The sequence below is a fragment of the Centropristis striata genome, chromosome 11 (genome assembly GCF_030273125.1).
Source record: "Centropristis striata isolate RG_2023a ecotype Rhode Island chromosome 11, C.striata_1.0, whole genome shotgun sequence".
In the NCBI taxonomy this organism is placed as follows: domain Eukaryota; kingdom Metazoa; phylum Chordata; class Actinopteri; order Perciformes; family Serranidae; genus Centropristis; species Centropristis striata.
In genome coordinates this window covers 13429498-13456004 of record NC_081527.1, presented here as the reverse complement: position 1 = coordinate 13456004, position 26507 = coordinate 13429498, and the positions used below count along the sequence as shown (strand labels likewise).

Here is a 26507-nt window from a genome sequence, read left to right as displayed (position 1 = left end):
CCTTAAACCTGTAATAACTGATTAAAATGAACACTTATGTAAACTGTCACCTTTTAGTCATAGTAGCCTTAGCAATACTGCCTATATACACATCCAGCTGGCATGGAGCACAATTAGCATCCGTTGGAGCTGTGTTCTCTCTTCTATTAGCTCTTTTGTTGGTTTCCACCACCCTCTGAGAAAAATATCTGGCTCTTCAGCAACTTAACAGTCCCCTGCGTTCACCAGCTAGGTGCTAACTCTGTGTTACTGAGAGTTTGTACTGGGTAGCTAGGTTAAAGTAGTTGAAAATAGCCAGGTTCTAATAGAACGTGACGATGCCTATAAAAATCATCTGAAAAAAAGAAAATTGACGGCTCATGACAATAATAAGAATTATGATAAATTAATTAAAACAGTAAAGTTGGGTGCTAGCGACCGAAACAATGAGCTGAAAGACGCTAAAACATAGCAGTCATATAATTATTCATTACAGCAGCTTTCATTAAACACCAAGAATAAATGTCACGGTTTATTATGCTTATCACGACCTGCTCTTTGTCCCGAAAGTAGAAGTAATGCTCCTTAATGTGACTGTGTGAACCGATTTATGTCCCCATAAGGTGATTAGTACAAGTACGCACACACACGCATTCAAAGACAGAGGATGAGGAAGAGGAGGCGTGAAGAGGATAGTGAACAATAGTGTGCTCCGCAGTAGGTGGTGCCATCATTAAAATTCCAAACACACACTAACCTCTACACCACACACACACGTACAGGCATTCATATGCACCCACCCTGCTTTTGTATTATCTCTCGTACCCATACACCCTCATTACCATTCAGCTCTGATCCCTGATGATAACCTCTCCTGGGCAGATGCAGCCACACAGTGACCAGGATTATAGCTTCTGACAAGTCCAATTAATACAGACCTAACGACGGCGATCGATAGCATTGATTAAACATGGCAGGGAAATTCATAATTGCCTGGAGGTGAAAGGTTAAATGACTTATACAAAATCTTAATACACCATTAAACACACCCAGGGCTCGCTCTTTTGTCCCTCTTTCTTTATGTTCAGTGTTCAAGGGATAATTGACCCTGAACACACCACCTGCAATTACTGCATTCTTTCTTTTTATTCTTTAAGAGGTGAGGGCAACAGGATGTATCAGTGACTAGTGACGACACAATCTGGATGTTATTGTCACAGACAATGAACAATATTGACTACGCAGGCCAACAACATATTACAAATAAAAGACACAGTATTGATTCGTTTTTTTATGCTAGTCAGTGTTTCCTTCTGAATGGAATCACTTGTTCTAAACTCAGCTGCTCTGGTGTGGAATGTCTCTATGAATGGATTCAGTCAAGGTTTATTATTTTCTTTTGTAAATATAGATTTCTTGTTCACAGTGAAGCGGTGGTGACACTTTCATTCTGTGTGTATAAGGCTAAATGAAGATAGACATGCTGTTTGCCAGCAACAAGAACACAAATCAACAATATTCAAATTTTTATTAAATGATTCCTTTGACTGCAAGGAAACAAGATATAAACACATCTCTGACATACCATCACCCTATAAATGTGTTATGGCAAATATGTCAACAAACAGGAGCTAATTTACACATCTCATAGATACAGAGCAGAACTGTCACTGACAGAATCGTCTTAAATCTAATATTTACCGTCCTTTTGCAACCCAGATTGCACAAAAAGTTGGTATGTTGTCTAAAATGTAAACAAAACTTGTTGACATATTTCAATTGAAAACTGCACAAAGACAATATTATCAATATAAATATTATTAATATATTGTGTTAAAACTGATAAACTTAAGTTTTTTGTAATAACACAAAAATGTTTTATATTTTAAACAGGGTCCCAACTTTTTGGGAATGTAAATATAAAATTTTGAACATAATAATAATGTAATGTTTTTAACATAAAATATACAGTCATACAACAACATACAATATACTGTGTTGTAGGGATGGGAACAATTAATCGATTAATGGTCGTTAAGAATTTGGTCGATCACATGGAATTTTTAATCGATCTGTGTATTTTTTTTATTTTTATTTTATCTATGACTGCGTATCAGTACTCACTGAACTGAAACACAGCTGAGCAGTTCTGCAGCTGTATGTGAATAAGCCAATGAGCTGCTAAAACATAAAACATTGAACTCCTTGACGTTATCTTTACAGTATCACCTCACTTGTGTTAGTTTCACAATCGACAGGATCAAGTCTCTTTTCCTCCTTTCAAAATAAAAGTGTCCGTTATCAAAACAGGCTTTTGCATAGTACTGTATACACATCTTTATTTTGCCCATGTATGCATGCAGCGATTAATTGATTAATTGATCGTTAACGTTATAGATAATCGAGTTGGCAGGTTTCTTCCAAACGCCCACCCCTACTGTCTTGTATAGTTTTCAGTTACATAAGTGTCACAAAGGATTCACCTTTTTTTCCATTGTGATTTGTTTATGTCAAGTTTTTCTTTTTAATCGGTACGGTCAGGTTGTGATATGGGGCACTGAACTTGATAAATGTACTGTTTATCAGACCACAATTTGGAAAATAATTTGCTAGCTAGTCTACCCTGCAGTCCCTTCACTTCACTCCCTGTTGCTGGGAGAATAACTTGGTGGGGGGAGAGCGGGCAGCAGCTCCAGAGATGGACCTTCAGTTAGTGGCTGTAGCAACTCAACTTCAGCCAGTGCAAACCCCAGCACCAGGGGGGCTCAGTAGGCTGGAGGCCAGCGGCACAGAAATCTTGCCAATCTGGTATGAGTCTGGGATGTCCAGGTCAGCCAACTTTGTGTCAACTCTAACCCTTTCCCCCCTGCAGATAGAAAAAAAAATCCTAATTCATCTGTGTTATAACTGCCCTGTGTCCACAGCAGACTTTAACAGGTGCAGGTTCAGTCATTCCAAACATACAAGTCTCCAAGCCTTACAAACTAGACGGAAAAAAGACTAAATCAAGCCTCTGATAATTCCTTCTCTCAATGAACTCTTCAGCGGCTGATATCTAAATCTTCACTCCAGTTGAGCTCCACTCTGCTGTGGCTCCAAGCGCTTTCAGCAAGGTTCCCCCCCCACAGCTCCCTTTTCTTCTGTACTCTGCTTCGAGCAGCCGCTTCGCTGCTGAGATGAACAAGATGGAAGGTAAGAACAAGACTACTGCAAGGGCATGCTGCCCAGCAGCGCAGGCTTTGATCACTTCTCTGAGTCAAACACACTTAACTCCCTTTAGGAACCAGTGGGGGTCGACCCAGGTGCATCTCCTCCTCCTCACTGCTTCCTCCCAGCAGCAAAAGACTGCTGCTTCTCTGAACTGTGCCAGAAGGAAAATAATGCAATAAAATAATAATAAATCTTGTTGATCCAATTCCACTATCAAATCTAATTGGAAAAGCAGTGCCTTGTAATGCTTTTTAATGCATGAAATGGCTTGTTAAGATGGGATTTATCTACTTGCTACAAAAACAAACCTTCCTTTGTATATCAGACACTTTCTGTACACATTACACCTGCAGCTTTATGAATACCTGAGCTTTATAAACAATTCTTTCTTCTGTTACTCCTCCACATGAAGGCCAGACAGTAGGATTTGTTTTCTACTCAGATTGTCGTGGGAGGTTTTCCTTGTTGTCACTGCCGGCCTAACATCAGTTGTGCCATTTTCATTTACTGTTATCCGTTATGAGTGTGGGCGTTTTTATGAAGCTCTCAGAGCCTGTAAGTGTAGCAAACGGCTACACAAATGAACCTGAAAACACAAAGAAATAGAGAAGGAAGGTGTTTCAAGAATATAGTATACATATTACTAATTATTCCTCTAAGACTGTTAGAGTTGTTTACCAAGAGAAAGCAGATGAATGATGTTTCAGTGTTGATGCTTCTTATAACTCAACCTTCCTTCGCCTTCTCTCCATTCCTACTTTCTTGCTAATTATCCACATCCTTCAGCTGAGTTTTAATTCAAGCCCCAGCATCGCAGCATTTTCTTTTACCTCCAAACAGGCTCCTAGGGTGAACATTATAGCAGCTGTGCCAATAGCTAATGCATATGACCATGTGTTCTTTAAACGGAAAGCGCATTTACCAATCCATACCCAGATTAAAAGCATTTCACTCATTAGAATGCAAATGTGTGCTCTACATTGTTTATAAGTGAATGCATTGAATTGGCACAAAGAGAATATAAAACACATTGTAAGTCTATATGATGTGACTAATGGAGCTGGTACAGCTTCTCTGGTGATGCATCGCCATTTCCAAGGCTGGAAAGCAACATTTGTGTAAATAGCAGCAGTGTTTCATAGTTAATTATATGCTCGTAGGCGTCATAGCATCGTCAGGTCATTAAGAAAGAATAGGTAAGTGATGTCAAAGGGAGTTCAGATTTTTGCCATCACATAGTTAGGTATAAAGGGTATTTGTACAGCACATAACCTGAAGGACAAACCATTATATTCTTCTTCTATATAGATAGATGTACAGATGTGTACATCGGCGTATTAGGGCCAAGTATGAAAAAAAAATTACGGACCCGGGGAGGGGGTAATATTCCGTGAAAAAACTCACAATTTTACGAGATTAAAGTGGCAAATCTACGAGAAAAAAAGTTGCAAATTTTCACTAACATGTCCATGTAGCATCCCCTGTTTTCTGGGAGTTTTTCTTTTTTCCCGTAGATTTGCCACTTTTTTTCCCCGCGAATTTGCCACTTTTAATCTTGTAAATCTGCAACTTTTTTTCTCGCAGATTTGCCACTTTAAATCTCGTAAACCTGCAACTTTTTTCTCGTATATTTGCCACTTGTTTCTCATAAATCTGCAACTTTTTTTCATGCAATTTGCCACTTTTAATCTCTTAAATCTGCAACTTTTGTCTCGCAGATTTGCCACTTTAAATCTTGAAAAATCTGCATATATATTTGACACTTAAATCTTGTCAATTTGCAAGTTTTTTCTCAAAATATTACCCCCCTCCCACGGGTCCGTATTTTTTTTTTCATACTTGGCCCTGATACACCATCGTAGATATGTGTCTATGCCTGTAGATGTATTCTTTGTTTGTCTCTGTCAGTGTTTTCTTCTGTATTTGTCTGCATGTGCAATCCATGGTGCCAGTCTTTGTGAGTGTGTGTGGGAGAGTGTGTGAGTGTGTAATCACCAGGGTTCCTTGTCAGACAAAGGGCAGGCAGGGTCCCAGAGGCGTCAGAGGGGACAGCAGGGAGCAGACAGAGGTGACACAGGGAGAGGACTCTGGTGACATTTGCGCAGTGGGAACCGACCATCACAGCATAATGACGAACAAGGTCCAGTATTACTAATGAGAAAAACAAGGAGGATATGAGCAGAGAGACATACACATCATAGTGTCAGTGACACATGCATGAAGATCATGAGGTTCTTTATCAATGAAATACAGACTCTTTGATCCTTGTGGTATCAGTCGAATCAAAATCAGACAGTGTATTGTTAGTTGAATTAAAGTAATAGATAGTATCACCTTCTGCCTGCTTTTCCAAACCAGGGGCATGCTGCCCACCATCTATACTCACTATGGATCAGTACTTCATGAAACCCCACAGCAAAATAATCCAAAATATCCCTTAACACAGGCATTACACAAACACACCTGTATTTATGCACACATACGCACACCAGGCCAAATTCAAAAGCCCTCTGGTCAAACAAAGCTCTAATGCAGCATTCTCTGCGTATTGACACACACTCGTCCAGAGGCTGCTGTGAGGCAGTGAAGCACAGTCTCAGTTCAGAGCAGCCATTGGCAGTCTCTCTGCATCTCAATAACAGATGTCCCAGGGCCGTCGACAACTCGCAGTCGCTGGTCAGGAATTAATAAATAGTGTTTGTCAGTGTCTGCACATGAATGCATTACTGTGTACACAAGTATTATTTAGTATTTAGTCCATTTCAGCCTTTATTCAGCATACTATGGAATGTCTTTGCCTGTATAGTGTGTGTTTAGAGCAATTCTTGTGGTCTTTTGTAGTGTTTGCTTCGGCATTTCTCCATTCTGTCATTCAGCAATAAGAGACGCGTCCTTGGTACGGTGATGCCTTTTACTGTGAATGTTCTTTTGATAAGCGTTGGTTCAATTTTAAATTTGCAGCAACCATTGTAGTCTCATTTAGCCACTTGTTAGCAACCGCCTTTTTAAGGATGTTAACTAATGTATTTTATGCCGTACAACAAAACACGAACATTTCTTCAGCTTGTGTTAACCACAGTCTTTATTTCAGGCATCTAACCAAAAACCCATTCAAAATCCTCATTGAGTTTGAGAGGATAAACCCCAGGGTGCTAACATGCTAACTTACTTCCTGTGGAGCCCTATTGACAACAGCTGTAGCTTAAGGTAGCTTTAAAAAATCTGCCTACCAACAGCTCTTCATTTACTTTATTAATTTACATGAATCAATTTGTTTATTCCATATAATATAATATGATATATATAATATATATTTTGTGATGTGTTTTATGTAATTATGTTTTATAAACATTCATTGTGCTAAGAAAGCTAAACTAGCTAACCCTCTGAAAGAAAGACCATAAGCATATTTCCCAAATTGTTGCACTATTCCTTTAAAAGTTCCTTGAGTTAACTGGTATTTTCTCCAGTTTCAGTTTTACTGCTGTAAGAAATGTTAATAATACAAAAAAAAGAACAATTCTTCCAGAAGAAGTCCAATCCAGTACCAGATGTTCAAAATGCAAATGTAAATGGGTATAGGCTGTATCCCTTTCTGTATTGCTATTGTTATATCAAATTGCAAATACAGAGTGGCAGAACTGGCATTTACTTAAATGGAAATGGAAATGTAGCAGATTGTTACTTGGCAGTGATTTGGCGGATGGTTACTTTGTTGGGAAAATGGATAAACAAGCAGTTATCAAGCAAAAGGTGGTGTAGCTGCTGAGGGAGCCGGGGGCTGCAGAGAATAACAGGCTGTTTGAAAAGACTGTTTGAAGGAGGTTTCAAGTGCTCTGAACGGAGACAAACATACACACAGACAGTGGCGTACACGAGGAGCCACTGGCTACAGGCTGCACAGGACACAGGCCACGGAGACGAGCTGGGTATTGATCTGTAGAGTTTGAGTTTCTTTGTGAAACGGAATCTGAGGACACGAGCGAGAGCCTTATTTAAAAGTCTCCCTATTCACATCCATATCTATTGATCCATGCACACTTTCATCCAGCCTTAAGTAACTCTCTGGTTGCCTTCTTTCCTTTTTGCCGCATCTCTTCTTCTCATTCTTTATTTCCTCATCATTCTGTTGTGGCTGTCCAGGATTAAAGTATCCCTTTTTTCTTCCTCTCACTCTCGTATTTCTATCTTTCTCCATCTCCCTTGGCCCCTCTTTAGGACTAACATGAACTTTTAAGAGCATACAGTATTTCCTGATCATGTTTCCACGCAATTCATCTTTCAGTGATTGAAACTGGTTTCTTTTATGGCTGTTTATTTTTCTAATGCATTTCCCATAAAAGTCTGTCTCACTATCCTCAGAATGCCTTATCTATGACAGCAATAAATTGAGCAGATCAACTCAATGTAGCACAATCTCATTTAGCGATGACATGCTGTTTTCAACAACCGCAACACACACACACACAGACGAGATAACAACTTTGTTCTGTGGTAGATTTGATTGGCTGCGGATGCTCTTGTCAGACTGCAGGAGTAAAATATGACTGTCGTTATTGTGTGCTGTCATAACTTGGCCAGTAAATCTCTCTCTGAGTGGAAGATGGGAGGAAGGAGGAGAGAATTGATTCTCTTGTTGTACTTCATCTGCGGCCTCTCTGCTCTTGGTGCCGAGCCAGAGGCCTTGAACGCCATCTTCATTATGTGCACATCTACAGGAGGAGACAATGTTAGTGGCCCCGCCACATGATGTCATTTTAATTACTCTGCACTCATATCTTGCATGCCATAGCTGTCCTTCATTCTCTTTTGAATTCCTCCATGTTTTTTAAACCCTTTTAATCCCTTACTGGTATTATACAACGTGTATTTTTCTGCTGTATTTGAATATTTCTGCATACTAGGGTCCCTAAAAAACATTGGAATTATAGCTGAGACTCTTGTGGATTCAATTAGCCATATTTTATTAATGTGTGATTATGTAAGCCCTCAAAGTAGCCATTTCATTGTCATGAGACCTTTTATTTTTAACTTGGGCCCCGTTTACACGAGGACGCTCGCGGGTAAAAACGACAAAATATTTTATCGGAAGTGCCTTTCGTTTAGACGGTGGCGGCGTTTTGGGGGCTTAAAGACGCAAAAATCTGAAACCACCTTCCAAAGTGGAAAAGTTAAATACGCTCCGCCGTAGCGTGTCCGTCTACACTGCCAAGACGCAAAACTCTGCTCAGATCTGCTCACGTCACGTATGTGTTTACGTCACATACAGGCTCCAGTACAGGAAAATAAACAAACGTGGGATTATTTCCATGTGTCGGACCTTCAAGCTGCTCTGGCAGCTCTAATAAACTTACAGGAGTCTTTCCACCAAATGTACAGGATATGTAGAGATAGTATTAGTGAACAGAGAAGGATCTGTAATTACCTCTATCACATTTTGGATGCAGCAATTCGTCGGAGGCGAGCCAGACGGCTGCGAACGAGACCTGGGAGATCTACTGGATGGTGGATAACTTTGTGGAAGGAGTAGCTGATGAAAATGTGTGGCGTGAAAACTTCTGCATGCCCAAAGATGCTCTTATTGTTTAACATACAATCGAATTTCACACACTTTTGCATCACCGTATGCACGCAGATTTCCTCCCGAAAATGCTCGTCTAAACGAGGAATAAAAAGTGAAGACGCGACGCCACTTTTGCGTCTTCTGTTCAGACCGTCCTCGTGTAAACGTAGCCTAAGTTTAACCTTTTTTGACCTGTAGGATAATCACAGCCTCGTAAAAACAACCACAAACTAGACACCTCGACCATCCAGAGGATGTATGTCTTAGATTCATTAGATTTGTTTCTCAGCAGTTTTTAGAGCGAGTAATCACCCTCCAAATTGCAATTCTTCAGAAATCTCCAAAAGATTTTGATACCAAATCACAGCAAAGATTTTTCCATGGTGCTCCTCAAGCTCTTGGAGTCATAATGTGGCATTTTCTAACAATTTCGATTAAATTCCCAAATGCCAACAATGGTACCCACCGCCCCCCACACACACACACACACACACACACACACACACACACAAAAAAGGCTTATAAGACATAACTGAGCATGAGAATGATTTCATATTATTACATTTTAATGTTCTAAGTCTTTATACACACACAATTTTAATACATTAATTGATTAACATATTTTTATTACAGATGTATGACCAAAACAACATGACACACAGTGCTGACATGCATGTCAAATTAATCTTTGAGTTCCCAGCCTCAGATGGTGCGAACCACTTCTCTGTGACATCTACTGTTGACCTGCTATCTCCCCCTAAATATCTCGTTTTTATACCCCTACACCAGGAGGACAGAATGTTACAGGGTTAACCTTTGCAAATTCCATTTTACTATCTTATTTCTTACTTCCTTCAATTTACTCTTTCCCTCCGTCGTCTCCATCCCCTCCCTCCCCCTCCTGTCTGACTACTACCCAGCAGCAGCTCTGAGCAGACCTCCACAGTTAAGCGGGGTACAACTGATAACGTCAACCATGCTGTCTGTGACTGACAGCTGAGTAAAATGGCTGTGGCAGCACACAGAGGCATGGAGAATCCGTTTTCAGGCTGCACCAGAGTCGGTCCCCGCGCCCATCTGTCAGCCGTAAACAGGAGCGCGGACTATCAGTCACAGCTGACCCCCAGTCAGCCACGCGAGGGACTAGTTGGGAGGGGAAAGGCTCAAAGCAACACAAATAAGCATGAAGATCAACAGATGGCTCTCTGTCAATCACAGTCTCTCTCTTTTTTTCTTTTTTAATCTCTCTCCACCTTCACTAGCTCTCATCTCGTCCTGACAATCAAACATATTGTTTCATTTATTCCCTTCTAAACCTTTCTTTTTCCACCCCTTGGCTGCCTCCATCTCTCCATTTGTCCTCAGGTGGTACAGCAGCAAATGTGACACGAGCTCAGTCAGGTGTTCTTCTCCTCTCCCCGACACAGCTTAGATTGCTGTCATTATACTCACTCCGTGCTATTTTTCTCCCACTGTAATTGGAGGTGCTGTGAATGAAAGCAGGGTCCTTGATTTTATACTTTGAAGATACTGATATGCAGTGGCATACCTGCCAAAGGGAAGGTGTGTGGGTGTGTGTGAGAAGCGTGGAATCTGAGGAATTTTGCAAAAAAGAAAAAAAGACCGAAGTGACGCAGACATGCAGATTTAAGTGTTTGGATAATTATCTTGTGCCTTGTTTTAGGGAGCTGCAGTGAGGGCTTCATGCAGGTTCACTGCATGGCCTCTCTTTTCACAGCCCCTTATTATAGAGTGCAGAGTATAATGTCTAACACCTTGTTAATGATCCTCAAGCTGACATGACTGGCTACAAGAACTGCAGGACATGTAGTAGAGAGACTATCTTCTCTTTTACACTCACAGATAAATTCATCTACGTGTAAAATCGTAATTCTGCTGAAAAAGGACTAAAACACACTTTTAGCGAGGAGAGGAGGGTAAAAAAAATCAATGCGGCAATTTAATTTAGTGTAGAGTGAACACTTTTACATATTACTGTACAAGATGCAAATGAGATTTCTCCCCTTGAATAATCATCCGTCTAAAAGGCTGAACCTCACTGGGAGGTAATTACACTGCTCTGATCATTAAATAACCCCTGTTCTGTCTCTCTCTCTCTCACTCTCTCTCTCTCACACACACACACACACACACATACACTTTCTCTCTCACACTTCCATCTCTTTTTGCAAACTCCCCCAACACTTTTCTATTATACACACTGAAAACATGCCACCGGTTCAAACACAAGTAACAGTTTGCTTACACAAACTTTAGCCCACGCACACACAAATGTAGGATGACTGGTGATTCACACACCTCCGCACCTTCTGAAAAATTTAACAGCCTTGGTATCTGCCACACTTCTTTTTATAGTGTGATTTTTTTTTCACACTCTCCCTGACCTTGTGTTTTACAGTCTTTCCATTGCTAATAATGGGTTTGTGGTGAGTGAGGCTCTGTATGCTGTAACTAACATTATTCTACTATTTGAAATGTAGCATAGGAAATGACAGGGGACACAGTTTATCATAACTATAAGACATATTTTGGGTAAAGGCCATATGAATATGTATATGAATACATGACTAAAGTTCATCCGTCATTTATGTTCAACTAAATATAACTGAGTACATCGCTACTATGTCTTCATTGTCTCTTCTTTAGACATTGTTTAGCTCTTAAATCCGATGCACTAATTATATCTTGCATTTCACAAATGTCACGTCTCTGTCAGTGACTTTGAAGAAAATTACTCGTTTTTGGAAGGATATAAGTAATTCATATAAACTGAAATAATCTACAATTCGTCAAAAGAATTACAGAGAAAGCAGCAAGAAAACAGCTCAGACAAATCACAGAAAAATGCTTACACTTATAAAAAGGAAAGCTAATGTTATACAACATAATCAAAGGCTGTGGTGTGGGTTTGGTGTTAACTATAAAAATATGTCTTCAGGAATTTTATTGCATCAAGAGCAATGGCTATACACTCAAATTGCTTCTAAGATAAGAATTAAAAATGCATGACAAGGATACAACATTAATTTCACTCGTGGAATCTAGACTAAAATGTCTGTAGTTTTTCTGCATCACCTGTGTCTGGGCCAAAATGTTGCACCTAAACACGTTGCGAAAACTACAGCTAATAGCCGACTAGCACTTATGTTCTGCCATTACATGAGAGGAAATTACTCCTCATACCAGCAGGTGGCAGCAGTCAGTATTCATCATTCAACAAGGGAAACCAGAAGACCTCGGACTGGAGGATATATAAACCATGCTATGACACGTTCATGAAACAAAGCAGCGTTTGCCGACCACTTTGACATCTCGCTCGTTCATTTCAGTTGGCCGTGTTGTTGTAAAAATATGTGTTTATCGGAATGACCAGATGCAGATGAAAAAAGAAAATAAGACTTGCAGTGTTTCGTCTAGGATTTTTTTCAGCAGCGGGGGTAAAGGGTTATTTCCCCCCTGGATGTGTGCATGTGTAAATATCAATCAGTAATTTAGAAAGTGTAAAAAATGACAATGGGCTGCAAAACAAGCTTCAGAAGCAGTGTTTCCCACAGGATTTTCTGAGACTATGATGGGGGGCACCTGAACAAAGTAGGATGGAGCGGGGGCATGCTCCCCCGGAGAACATTGTTGCCTTAAAAGTCTAAATTTGGTGGCCTCTCGCACATTCTAATGTCACTAATCCATCTTAATCATTGCATATTTTAATTAATTATTGTAAAGGAGAGAAATAATGTGCTCTCATTTTGTAAGCTACATGTGTTTGCTTTTAATTTGAAGTCGGGTTCCGAAACTTTATTACCGTAACGCTTAGTAAGCACTGTGAAAACGTGTGGGAGATGACTGACCACAGTGTGCTTTGTTCTCTTCCAGTAATGTTAGCAGCCATCAGCTCTAACAACAACAACTCAGAAACTGGAGTAATGCTAACAGAGTTCTCACACTGTTACGGTTCTCATGACATCTGAAGTGTTTGACGTCCTGACAATGTTCCATTCGCTCGGGCGAAAGGGCAAAAGTAGCACCTCCCGCTGTGGTCACTGCTACAGAGTTGTTAAAAATAAAATAAAAAACACCTTTCCGCTGATTCAACATGTTAAAACAGCCAAAACTAGTGCCAACAGTGCAGACACACTGCAAGAACTAGAACTAGAGCCAGAGACACTTGCTGACGACATACCGCCTGGTATGTTACAGCTTTTAAATGTGGTTAAAATTAACTTATCAGAACACTAAAACTATATATCAAAAAGACAGTTTTACTGTAACCAGTGTATTGTAATTCAGGTTAACACCACAGTTTTTTTCGAATCAGAAATATACAAATCCTACAATATTATTTCTTTTCCTTTTTCGACAAAAGGTATTATTACTTTATTTGCAGCATGATTTTAGCTGTCTGGCTGACTTCACCTGACTCACAGCTGTAACACGACTAAACACCTCAACCTGGCACAGCTGACAGTTTGCTTTACTCAGATCAAAGAGTTGCCAAACGGCAGGCATTTTTCTTCACTGGAAATGTATTGTATTGTGTCAAAACACAGCTGTTTAGTGGCAGCATGGGTGATTTCAGAGTGAGTGGCAGAAAAACTTTATTCACTTCTCCCTTTACAACTTGACAGGTGGATTGGTGCTGATTCTGATAGAGTACATAGATCAGAGGAAAGAGGAACACATTACTTTGTTCTTCTGGCTGCTGCTGCCTTTGTTTACATGTCTTCAGCAGTAAATACTGAGTGAACAAAAAAATGTTCTGCCATGCAAACAAGTGTCTTTTAGGTTGTGATAAAAGAGAGGTTAATTTTGTCATTTCTGATTTTGGACAACGCATAGACTGTAGAAGTTAATGTAGTAAATGTTTACTGACTGAGAAGTAGGTTCATTTTGCCATAGATTTCTATACAAGCTATCTTCTTTTTGAGCCCCCTGCTGGCTACTAGCTTCACTTTCCAGACCCAGAGGCTACAGTACATCCACTTCTTTTATACAGTATGTGGGACTACAGCAGCACAATGTCAGTATTTCCAGGAACCGGTTGAAATCCCCATCCTGGACACACTGTATGGACATCAAAGTAAAACCCAAAAAGCAACCTTGCTCATTCATGGAAGACGTTGCTATTGCAAAACTCATTATGCTAGTTGTCAGGAGAAGGTCAGCACTATGACACAGAGCTCCAAAACTGCCTGGAGGAATTTAGTATGGATCACCTTCTGCAACATGCAGAGCTCAATTCCAGCTGTCATCAGGCTGGAGGAGGCAGAAATGCATTACCAGCCAGGATAATATGCTTTATTATATAGCTTATATGCCAGCTCACGCTGCCTCTGGGCAATGAGAGGAGCAATTACAAGGACAGGGATGTCTAGCTTGTGTGTGTGCGTGTGTGTATGCACATGCACGCATACACACCTGCCAGCATTTACCTCTCAAAGCCAATAAACTCCAAATGCATTATTTTCAAAGTCGCATCAATGTTTAAAACGCTATCAGCCCGTGGACATGCACCACTGCTTACTGATGATCTCCAGTACAAGGACATAATCCTTATCCAACCAATGCAATATAAACACTGTAGCACACACACATAAAGTGAGAAGCATTCCTCGTAAAACAGTTCAGTGGCGGTCAATTTTTTTTTGCTTATTTTTTGAATTTTCTAATATTTCTCATATTTCCACAAGTGTATTATAGTGGGAAGCTCCAGCAATAATCCGGTAGTTTAGAAGATTCGGCATTAAGTGATTCAAACACCCAAAAGGCTTTCCTTCATTCAAAAGGGAACAATGGCACTAACTGATATCTCTGTTGGATGAAATGCAATTTCACAATGATACCACCAATAGAGCCTCTCCTGTGGCACAGTAACACTAAGAATTGCTGGCTTTTATGTTCCATCTAACAATAATCCTTTGCGCCTGCGTTGAGCCCCAGCCCTGCATGTTCTTAACACACCAATATAACAGCATTATGTGTTTTTAGATAAGAAACATCACAAAAGGCTGAATCAAATATTCATCCAGTGTTACCCGTTGATCAGTAATCTCCTGTTTTCATTTCGGCGCCGTCGCTTCCTCCATCCCTTATTCCCCTGCTCTCATGCTCCCCGGTTCCATCTGCACGCTCTTTCCGATGTAATCTTTCTGTGGATATGGAACGAGAAGGAGAAATGATGATACCTTAAAAACAACACAAAGCCATTTGCCGTGCTGTTGGAGTTACTGATGAACTTCATCTCCCAGTGTTTGCACGTGATTGTGCTCCTGTGAATGTGTGTATATGTGCCTGGAAAAGGCATCATCACTTTGCAAGCAAGATTGAATAAATCTCCTTTTTCTATTAGGTTTGAATCATCTCAGGTTTGTGTTGTGCTGCAGGAGGAGGAGGACACGTTCAGGCAGACAAAAGAAGTAACAATGACCGACCGATAAACGATTTTCAGCTTTGTAGCTCTGCTGGGAGCTCACTGCAGTCTTGTACTTGTTAGCGCTGATCATTCCCGAGCATGTGTGTTTGTGTCTGGCCTCTGCTTTCTACGAGCATGTCTCCTGTTGATTGGATCACCACACACACACACACAGAAACACGCTGCCTGGGCTGCTCGACTGCTAACAGCTTAACAACTTGTGGGAGAGACTGCAGATCTTTAAATTGACTTATGTTTACTCCAACTTCTGTGGCACTAACAGAATTATAAACTGCAGCATTTGAGCCCTTTATAACAGACACACATGTATTTAGGACTAATTATTTTGATAAGCATCTCCAAGGATGTGATGTTTCCGGTTCCAATTGTTTGTTTGTTTGTCAGTAGGATTATGGAAAAACTACTGGCCCGATTTTTGGGAAACTTGGTGGAAGGGAGCAGCGTGGGCCAAGAAAGTCGATCCAAATCACAGGGCGGATACACAAATTATCTTCCGCTTCCAATAACATTATAAGATAGTGCTTGGCCTTGTCTGCAGTTTTCATTCTCCAAATTCCAGTGTAACCAGCGGAAATCCAGATAAGGGATACCTGGGCCAAGACTTCATCTCCCGTGTGCCGGTCATTGTTCGGAGTCCGATTAGCAACTAGAGACATGAAAATGGAGTGGAAGTTGAGAGAAATAGCCAGTTTAGCAAATTTAGCTTAGCTCAGGCATGTCCAAACTATTCCAGAAGTACCATGCTGCTGCAGATTTTTGTTCCAACCAGTCAAGAACACACCTGATTCAACTGATCAGCTGTTTGAACTAGGGATGGGCGTTTGGAAGAAACCTGCCAACTCAATTATCTATATCGTTAACAATCAATTAATCGATTAACTGTGCATGCATACATGGGCAAAATAAAAGATATATATAAACAGTACTATGCAAAAGCCTGTTTTGATAAAGGACACTTATCGTTTTGGATCAAATTAAATCTAGTAATTAATGCTAGCAACGTTTGATACAGTAAGGTAGTTTTGCTCAAATTAATACTCTTGTATTTCTGTGTTTTATAATTGTTATTGCAACTTTCAGTTTGCAAACTGTAGCTTTAGCCAACTTAATTCTCAGCTCATTGGCTTATTCACCCTCGGCCGAGTTTCAGTTCAGTTAGTACTCATAGATCAAATTAAAATTAAAGAACACACAGATCGATTAAAAATTACACGTGATCGACCAAATTCTTAACGACCATTAATCGATCATCAATGAATTATTACCATCCCTAGTTTGAACACTGAAATCAGTTGATTAAATGACCTGTTGTGCAGCTTGGTTGGAAGGAAAACCTGCAGCCACATGTTCCTTTCTGGAATTCTTTGGACATGTCTTCCTTCAACGCTAAATTTTCTTCAGATGATAGCAGACAGGTTTTTAGATTGCACTTCCACCAATGTGTTCCGCCTCTTTTTCTCCCCACATGATCTACCTGGAATACAAACAGAAACCAAAATGCTTCTGATATCAAAATACGGTCCCTTTTCCTACAGATTCTGTATTCATATGCAGAATTTGTATATAGAGATTATTGTCTATACAAAAGTACTGTACATAAATTTTGATTTTTAATAACAGATGAAATTCTGCAGGAAAATACAATAAAAGCTGGATGAAGAGCAGATTTAAAGTTGCGTTGCAATCCCTCTGCAGTTGAAGCGTTAAAAGCTTTTTTGCTCAACCTTTTTCTGTTCATCTTTAACACCAGAAACTATTCAGTAAAATGTTCTTGTTACACAAGGACCTTGCTAACCATGAACCGTGGGGATCAGTGTGTTCCTTTTCCAGTTAACACAAAACATTTTTTTCTTTTTTTAAATCGTAAAATCTGGAGAAAAGTCTGTTTAAACCCATCTGCTCTTTTTAAAATCTGCATAATTTCTCCATGCCAAGCCTTATGTGTACTTGGGTTTGCTCACATATTATGACTATGTCTCCATCAATTTCGTCTTTTTCTCCCTGTCTATCACTCTCTCTCCCTTCATCATTGCCGTGGTCCCAGAGGTAATTACAAGAAGTTTCAGACAGTGGTTCAGGAGACCTGGGACTCTCCACCAACCATTATTCTCCAGATCAATTGCTGTGGACTAAACTGAACACACACTCTCAGAAGCACAGAACAATTAAAAGTCAACACAGGGGAAAATTATCCACACACTCGCATCGACACACATCTGCATGTGCATGCACACACGCACCTGAAATAACCGAGGCACAGAACATTAGCGTAGATTAGACAAATGGACATATTCAGCAAACATGCATGCACAAGCACATGCATGCAAGGGGACGTTCAAGGAGAAATGGCTGAGAAAAATTAACACTTTCCCACATGCCACCACAAAAACCTGCGTACACAAGGAAGTGGAAGAGGATTCAACAGAGCTTAAAGCCAATCTGGTGCTAAAGGAAAGTAGCAGATGAGAAATCTTATTTGATAACTGCTTCAAAACAGCCTACCACTGCGAGGGCCCCATGGAGCCAAGTCGAGCGACAGCACCAAACAAACCTTTGCTCCAAGCACAACAAACGTTTTCATGTTTTCCCTTCAAAGGATCACACACTAATACACTCCACAGTCTGCCTTATCAAAGCTCTCAAACTGCGTCAGTGTGTGCGCGTGAGTCACTATCTGTGCAGTGTGTGCTTGCATGTTCACACGTGCATGTATGTGTTTATATGTGTGTTTTGCTGCCCTGAGCGCCACATACACATCCTTGAATATGAGACGCAAAGGGACTCAAGTGTAATAGAAAAAGAAAAGCGCACATGCTAATTGGCTGGGACGTAGTAAACTAGAAAATAGAAACACTTGATGTTCCGACTGTTTTAACCAACCCACAAAGTCGAATGAAGGTTATTCTGTGAAGGACACTTAACATTTCATTAGAAATAAAAGAAGCTTAGGAGATCAATAGTGTGGGAGAATTAAAACACAGCAAAGGTTTGCTCAAAAGCTGCTTCTTCTGCACATGTGGAGGCGCATGTATGTACACACAGAGCGGAACAGAAACTGTAATGTATTGCTGAGGCTTGTGTATGCACAGTTGGATGCTGGGAACAGTCTCTTATATGGATCTAAATATAGAAACTCTCCTCCTGCTGTGTGTGGACTCTCACTTAGTCTCCCTCTGTCTCACTGACTTGAACACACACACACGCACTCATCTCAATAAACACAACTTTTGTCTCACACTCACACAAACTTGTGCATCTATGTGTGTGTGTGTATGTGTGAGTGTGTGGTGTCTCGTGAGGGCTCTGGTGAAGTAGGGCAGGCTGTAGGAAAGTGGGGCGACAGGGGGGCGGGAAGTAAGCCCAGTCAGAATATCAATAATGGATAAACAAGTTGCCATCAACTGGGACTGAAGGAGGGAGATGTGGAGAAAAGAGAGAGGGAGAGTAAGGACATGGGAGAAAGGGTAAAGAGTGAGGACAAAGGACAAGAGGAGAGAGAGAAGCTGGTGGAAGAGAAAGTTAGCAGCAGGCAGGCAGGCAGCAGAGTGAGAGGAGACGCATATTGAGTCAAGGGCATTTGAGTTTAAAGAATCAGTTTAACAGCAAAAGGTGAACTGATCGCTGTCATGACAGCTTTCCAGGGTTCTAAAAACTTGTCTCATAGTATTTTAAGTGTAGTTTTTCATCAAGTCTATGATAAAAATGAACCTACTCCTCGCTTGATTTATTACCTTGACCACCAAATTCTAATCAATTCATCATTGAGTCCAAGTGGATGTTTGTGCGAAATTTGAAAAAAATCGTTTGAGGCTTTCCTGAGATATGGACGGACAGATGGTCAACCAAAAAAACATATTGTTTCTGGCCACAACTGTCATGGAGGCTTATTAAACAAATTTACATGCCATCACTCCATGTGCAGGTACATCACGTGCGCGCCCCCCACCTCTAATAGTGTGAAAGCATATTACTGTAGTGATAATACCTCTGCAATTTTTTTGTTCCACCTCTTACAAAGAGTCCTTGATTCAGTAGTAGTGAGTACTTGAGTGGAGGCAAGTGAGAGAACTGTGAAAAAAAATGAAAGAATGTGCGGTTGAGTTTTGGAAATGTACCATTTTTCACATTTAAGTAGGCAAACCAGTGTGAGAGGTGAGCCATCCAACAGTGTTCCAAATCCATTTAGCCTAAGGTAAATGATGAAAATAGGATGCACAGGGCTCCACTCTGCACGACATTGTCACCCCTGATTCATATTTATGCAGCCTCTAGCATAAAATCAGGTGTGTGCGTGTGTGTGTGTGTGTGTGTGTGTGCGTGTAAGAGAGTGTGAGGTTCTGTTTTTTCTGTGCGTAACAGTGTGAGAGGGAGTACAAGTGGAAAAGAAAAAAAGAAGAGGCTGTTCAGAGGTTTTCTGCCACAGGGCACCGCAGCATTTACTTTCTTATAAATTTTGGCTCTTGTAACCCCAGTCTCCGTGTGTGTGTGTGTGTGTGTGTGTGTGTGTGTGTGTGTGTGTGTGTGGCATTTACGTGTATTTTTGTGCAATCAAGACTGCATGTTTGTGTCTGTGTGCGTTTAAACCAATTACTGATTGGCTCCTTGGCCCCTTTGTTCAACAGTCCACCCAAAGGCATTTTTTGGGGATTGAGTAACTCCGGGTTACCGTGAGGGCTTGTTGCTCATGGCAACTCAGCTGTGTCCACTTTTGTCTGCTCTGTTCTAACTTGAAAAGACACGATCACACACAAAGAGCAAAAAGGAGGCATATTGTGTTCCATGTAATGTGAAACATTGATGAAACCCCATTAGAAATACCCAAATAAATTGACAAACTATTCTCTCTCACATTCATGACCGACGAGTTGTGTCTCAGGTCTGCTGTGTGTATGCAAGGATGTGTGTGTGTGTTTGTGTGTGTAAACACATTGACAGCTTGCCTCGGTTCTTCTCCCTATGTACAAGCCTTTCTATTATTCCTTCCTTAATGACACTAATTAGACTGTTCCCTTTAATTAATCTGTTCTTGATTGAGCGTGTGTTTCTCTGCGTGCGAGCCAACGGTGGCTTATGTGTGTGTGTGTGTGTGTGTGTGTATGTATGTGTGTGTGCACGCTTTGCTGCCAATGAAGCATGATAATCAGACTGCTAATCCCACTGATCTTGATGCTCTGCAAGAGAGTGATAGAAAACAAAACATCAGGCTGATTTTGACGCCGCATGCAGGGCTCCTTGAATTCCAGCGTCTTCTAGTCGCTGACCTACAAACAGGGAGCGGGGCAAAACCAGACATCTACAATTATCAAGGTGGAGAGAGTACAAGTGGGATCCATTACAGTCTCCTAATTACTTGCAAAGGTCGCAATTAGTGAAGTGGTGCGTTGAGTTTGCATGAGGAAATGTGAGAGGGGAAAAATCACAGAGGGATTTGGAGCTGCACCAGCTCCTCCCTTTTCTCTAATAAATATGATCAGGCATATTCTGGCTCTTTCCTTTGTTTCCTCTTGACTGTTTTTTATTTTGGTTTGCCTCAGGCCCCGTGCAGAACCCAGTCCACCTCAACAGAGAAAATGAGACAATGTTTCTGCTTATTGACTTTCTGTTTTCATTCTATAATTGTTGCCATAAAGCATAATTAAACTTCATTGTTCATTCCTTCATCCTCTCTCTGTCTCTTTGCCGCTCTCTCTCTCTGCTCTTCGTGTGTTAGAAAGTAATTATATCTCGGTGTGCCTGCGAGACGGCACACTCCTGATCCACTGATGAGAGCAGGCTGGGAGGTTGAATATAATGAAATGGAATACATTACAGGATGCCGGCGTGCCATAGGCCTGGCCTTCCTGAGACACGCTGCTCATAACACACCCAAAGCTTCTGCCACCGCCATGACAGTACTTCTTTGTTTAAATGTCTCTTTTAGGCCAAAGTTACCAGTTCAAATGTGTCCATGATGCTCATGTCCAGCTTGGGATAATAATATTGCATTCTTGTTCTGCTCTCAGAAATACTGCTGAATTAAAACGAACACTTTTGTTTGTTTCTCCTAATAACAGCTGCATAAACAGATCCAGCACCCAAGATAATTACAAGCCACGTATGTCATGATCGCAACTTGAGGTAAAGTGACATTTTCCACGCAATTTGCATTTAGCTCTTTGGCATTTCCTTTCATGTTAGCATCGCAAGGAGTAAGGTGGGAGAATCTTCCAACCACAACAACAATGACAAACCTTCATCACTCAACTCTCCACAGTGGGCGCTTTGTCAGTTGTTTACTTTGTTTGTTTGTCTGACTAATACGCAGCAACTCCTGCTGAGATTTAGCAGTCAAATTATTGGAAACAGAAATAATACACTCCGCAATCTTGCAGTGGTAGTCACATTTACTGTGGTTTAATATAAAATATATAAAAAAAGACATTCAGGTTTAAATGTTTTTCACAAACAGAGTGTGGTCAGATGGGTGCTCGTCTGCACCCATAACCAGTGATGTCATCGTGCACAGACACACCATCGAGTGATTTCAGCATCACTGCAGCAAGGTGAATTTCAATTGTTTTTTGCTTGTGCTCTTGAAATTAAGTAGTGAGCTGTCCATTGTAAAAACAGATAAAAGTTAGAGTGATATGGGATTTTTGGGGCAATGTCGATACTGATTTTAGAGGGAGAAATTCACTGATAACTGATATAGTCAATTTTTGAGCTGGGATGAAAATATATTTTTTTATGTGGATTGTGAACTGATTTTTCTCCGCGCAAATGTACCCAGAGAGGTACTTTTTCAAACATTAAACTTTATTAAATAATATTTTACATTGTTATTTATTATACAAACAATGTATTGTACTGTCAGTAAGCATCATTACTGCTGATTATTAAAAAATAAATACAAAAAGAAATAATAATTCAAATGAATCACGGCAAGCAACATTTTCTGCATTATTTATTGTGTAAAAAAAGTAGTTTTCATATGGCACACATGGAACAGCATATAGAGTAACAAAAATACCTCAAGAGTTTAATTTAGGAGATGATATCTAACCATTTTCCATGGTTTTCTTGATAACCAAAATCATTATCAAGAAACCCATGGAAAATGGTTAGATGTCAACTCTTTAATTAAACTCTAAAGAGCTGTTTTTGTTGTTATCATTATATTTGTCCAAACAAATGTACCTGGCATTAAAATGAACAAGAAATTGAAGAAAACAAGGATGGTCTATGGTCAATTTTTTTCCATGACTGTACACTGATAAAGATATGCCTTTGAAAGGCCAATATCAGCTGATAATGTCTGTCAACTGATATATCTGTCAGTCTCTTGTAAAAATTGTCAGTGACAAACTCTGTACTGTTTCTAACGCCCCTTTCACACAGGTATTTCATCCCTGAAATGATCGGGAACATTTTCTGCATGGGGTTGTGTGTGAACGGGAGCAGGGATGGATATTCGGGGAAATCTGTACCGCTAATTTTCCACCTAAGGACCATTTGACATTTGAGGGAAAATGCCGACCACAGTGTAAAGGACAGCAGTATTTTAGGGGCAAGTACTTAGAAGGTTACATCCAGCTGATGAAAGATGCTTTCATGTGGAGCAAGCAAACCAGTCACACGACTTAACTGATGACTTATTTGAATCCTGTTTGTGATTCCAGTAGATCACGCAAAAATCCAGCCATGTTTACGTATCAGAAAACAATTTTAGATTAACTAAACTCTTTAACAATTTATAATGTTCCTCAGTTACTCAGTTTATACAACCTCAATCAAAACATACAACAATCAGTATGCACTACAATTCAATCAGATGGTATTAGCCCAGAATAAACATTGCCAATCATTTGTTATCAGGCTTCTACAAGACAACTGAGAGGAATATTATAATCACTATTAATAGGACAGCTGGAGGGCCAACAGAACAGGTGCAACATGGGTCAAAGGTCAAGCACAGAAGTTTTAGTCGTCCTAAAGATTGTCTCCCATGTAAACGAGCTCTGTGAGAAGCCCGCTTCTGTAAGAGCGTGTGTGTGTTGTTTGTAAGAAGAGGAACGCATAAACACCATCTGCCTTTGTGCTTTTTTATCTTAACAAAGGAGGGATGATTCAGACACACACACAAATAGATAAGAGGACAGAGTGTGTTGGGTGTTGAGGCATTAAAATATAGAGAGAAGAGAAAAGGGAGAACAAGTTTTAAAGAGAAAATGAATGACTAAATATGAGATAGCTCAGGGAGGTGCCACCTCTGCAGCCACTTCTCTCTCACAGAGCGAAGGCGCTGCCATCACAGCATCAGCATACAAACACCTCGGTAATGAAGCGCCAGCAGTCCTGGGCTCTAACCACGCAGACCTATCCATCTCCCCCATGCATTATTCACCGCACACAGCCATTTTACCGCCCAGCGCACCCGGCAAAGATTGGTTCCACTTTTTATTTATCTGTTTTTCATCCCCTCCCTCCTTTACCTCCTCCTTCCTTTCCGCAGCTTTTCAATTAAATTAAGGCAAGCGCGACACTAAATCCATGCAGCAGAGGCTGCCCACATGACAATTAGACTGTCAGCCAGACAGAGAAAGAGGGAGAGACGAGATAGTGAATACAACCCAGGTAAGTTGGCAGTGCTGAAATGCTTATTTAGGGCGGTGAACCGAGGCCCAGACAATATGCCCAAGTCAGTGCCTTGTAATTCTTTGAGACAAGATTCTGCTCGGACTTCCTGTAGACTCTCGTTTTAAGATCACATTTCAATAGTCAGAGGCACCAAAAACTGACAGCTAATTAATTCAGACCACAGTGTATCAATAGAGTAACACTTATAGCGTTTATTTCACCAGGAGATAGTCAGTTACGCTATTAAAACATTGCTGATAGAAGCCAGATTAAATTTTTTGGCAGGGACTCCGTCTGTGATTAATGCCCTATAATCTCAGTTGAACCTCATAATCAGTCAGCAACATTACACACTCAAGCTGGGTGGGGATGCTCCAGCTTGGATGTTGGCAGCGGCGGCAGAAGCCAGAGGCAGCGAGCTACAGGTGCAGCAAATAAGGGTTAATAAAGAGGAAGCTGATTAGCTCCTGTGTGGGCTGAGAGAGACGAGTGGTAGTTTCAGGCTCACTTTATTAGATGATGGGAACAAGGACGCGTTTGCCTCTTGAATTTGAAACCCATAGGATAATAGAAGGCAGCAAGAAGAGATAAGAACGGATAGGAGCCAAAAGGCACGGCATAATGAATGGAGGAGCAGAGGAGAAAGAATTTAGAATGAAATAATCTCTACTTTTTTGCTTTTTACGGCTGATTGAAGTGACCACATTTCTTGCTCTCTGCTCATTTTCACAAAATATCAGTAGCTCATCATGATGTCTTCCGCTAGCCTGATAATTTGTTTAAAGTAAAGTACACCCACTCTGTCTAGCAGCAAGAGAGCAGCTGACGAGGAGATTACTACTTCCTCCTCTGTACAAGATCTGGAAAATGTTTCCCCTACTCCCCTTTGATAAAAGGCAAGATTCAGCACAAAACCAACCCAAATATTTCAAGACACTGAATAATGGAAAAACTGCACTTGGTTAATCACCTCCAGATAAACTCTGTTTAGTCTACTTCGTCCATTTATTAGGGCCACGGGGAAATCACACTGAACACTGGTCCCATACAGCAATAGCTGTAGGGACCAGTGCTCGGGGCGAAGTGGATTTCTTCTTCTTCCTCTTCCGGACGCAATTTCGTCCCACTACTAGTCCTACAACTTGAAGAGTTGCAGGACAAATTATATATCAAAACGCGCGGTTTGATAGGGATCGGTGTGCTATTACTTTTCTCTACAGAATATGAATTTTTCGTGACATAAGTCGTGAAAAACTGCCCAAAATTTTGCATTGAAGTGAATGGGACGGCCGAAAAAAAAATGAGCGAAAAAGAACAATAATTGGAGATTTTTAAACGTCTACTTCTCCGGCATAATTTCACCTAGAGACTCCATTTAAACTTTAAACAGTAGACACAAGGCTTGTGTATCGGTATATTAATCCACGTTTCGATAGGTCATATAGTTTTTTATCAATCCCTGTTCAATGACCATGATCACTTTTGGAGAAATTCTGAGATTATAATGGGTGTGTATTGCACGGAATGTTCGTGTCACAGTGTGTGACATCATCACCAGAGTGTAGAGGGATAGAAGAAATTGTCAAAAAATAAATTTGAAAACTGTGCTCCAGGCCGCAAATTTCACTCTACAGAGATAATTTATACATAGAAACGTAGGAAAATTCGTCTTCTCACTCACAATCCTCTGGTAAAGCTGTCAGAGTTATGGTTTGGGCGTAGGACGCACAGATGCGCCACCAACACGCACCAACAGCCTCATTGGCTCCCATATTAAAAACGCAGGAAGATTTCAGAAAAAAGGGAGATGCAACAGTTTTTTTAGATCGCTCTAACAAAGCTATTTTTTAATTTTTCTTAAAAAAAAACAAACATATGTAGACGTTCAGGAAGAACTCAGGATGCTCAAAGTGAAGTCGGATCAATGATAGGTATTATGGTTTTGCCAAAAATGCTTTCTGTTCAAGGCCAGAAATGTCACTCTGCCCACCTCTGGCTGCTGTCACTGTGCCAGAAGATTTCACAGCTGTTAATTCCGTTGATTGCTCTGCTCTGATTGGTCGACCCCAACGCCTTTGATGCTTTGATGTGATTACAGTTACAGATACACGCACGCGCACACACACACTGGTCATTTAATGTAATAACAGTTAAAGATACACGCACACACACACACTGGTCATTTAATGTAATAACAGTTAAAGATACACGCACACACACACGCGCACACACACAGATGCATATAATATAGCATCATAACATTACTAGTATTAATTGTTTGAAATCTCTGAAGAATCTAATCATAGTGTACACACACCGGCAGTAGCCCCAGTGGCCCTTTCAGAATTTCCCCAGAGGAAATTTTCTAGTTAGATTTATTAGTCTATAATTTTAGACTGAATGAGACAAAAGCAGGCTTAATTATCCTACAAACGTTGTTGTTGTCTGCCGAAAGAACAGATGTTTTCTCAGCTGTAGCCAATGATAACTCAGAGAGTTGGAGGGAAATCCATATACATTAAACCATTAATGTTTGTCCACTTTGTTCTTAATATTAAAGCAGAGTAAGCAGAAAGCAGAAGCAGAAATGTTCAACTAACATTCAGCTTTTATGGACTAAACATGGTGTGAAAGGGTGAAACATCCAAAAACAAGTTTAGAGCTATTTAAATGCACAGTGTGCCATGT

General features: G+C 40.5%; 1 protein-coding gene across 7 annotated transcripts in view; it reads right to left on the bottom strand.

Moving 5' to 3' along the window:
- The window catches only part of LOC131980729 (eotaxin-like), a 226883-nt gene that overhangs the window by 141985 nt on the left and 58391 nt on the right, over positions 1-26507 (bottom strand). For 5 of the 7 annotated variants that reach the window (XR_009395240.1, XR_009395239.1, XR_009395238.1 and 2 more), the window contains exon 4: positions 5185-5340. The gene's annotated coding sequence lies outside the window, so the exon portion shown is untranslated. Of the gene's footprint in view, positions 1-5184; positions 5341-14805; positions 14920-26507 lie in introns of those variants that run through there. The other 2 variants (XR_009395243.1, XR_009395242.1) reach the window with 2 other exon arrangements.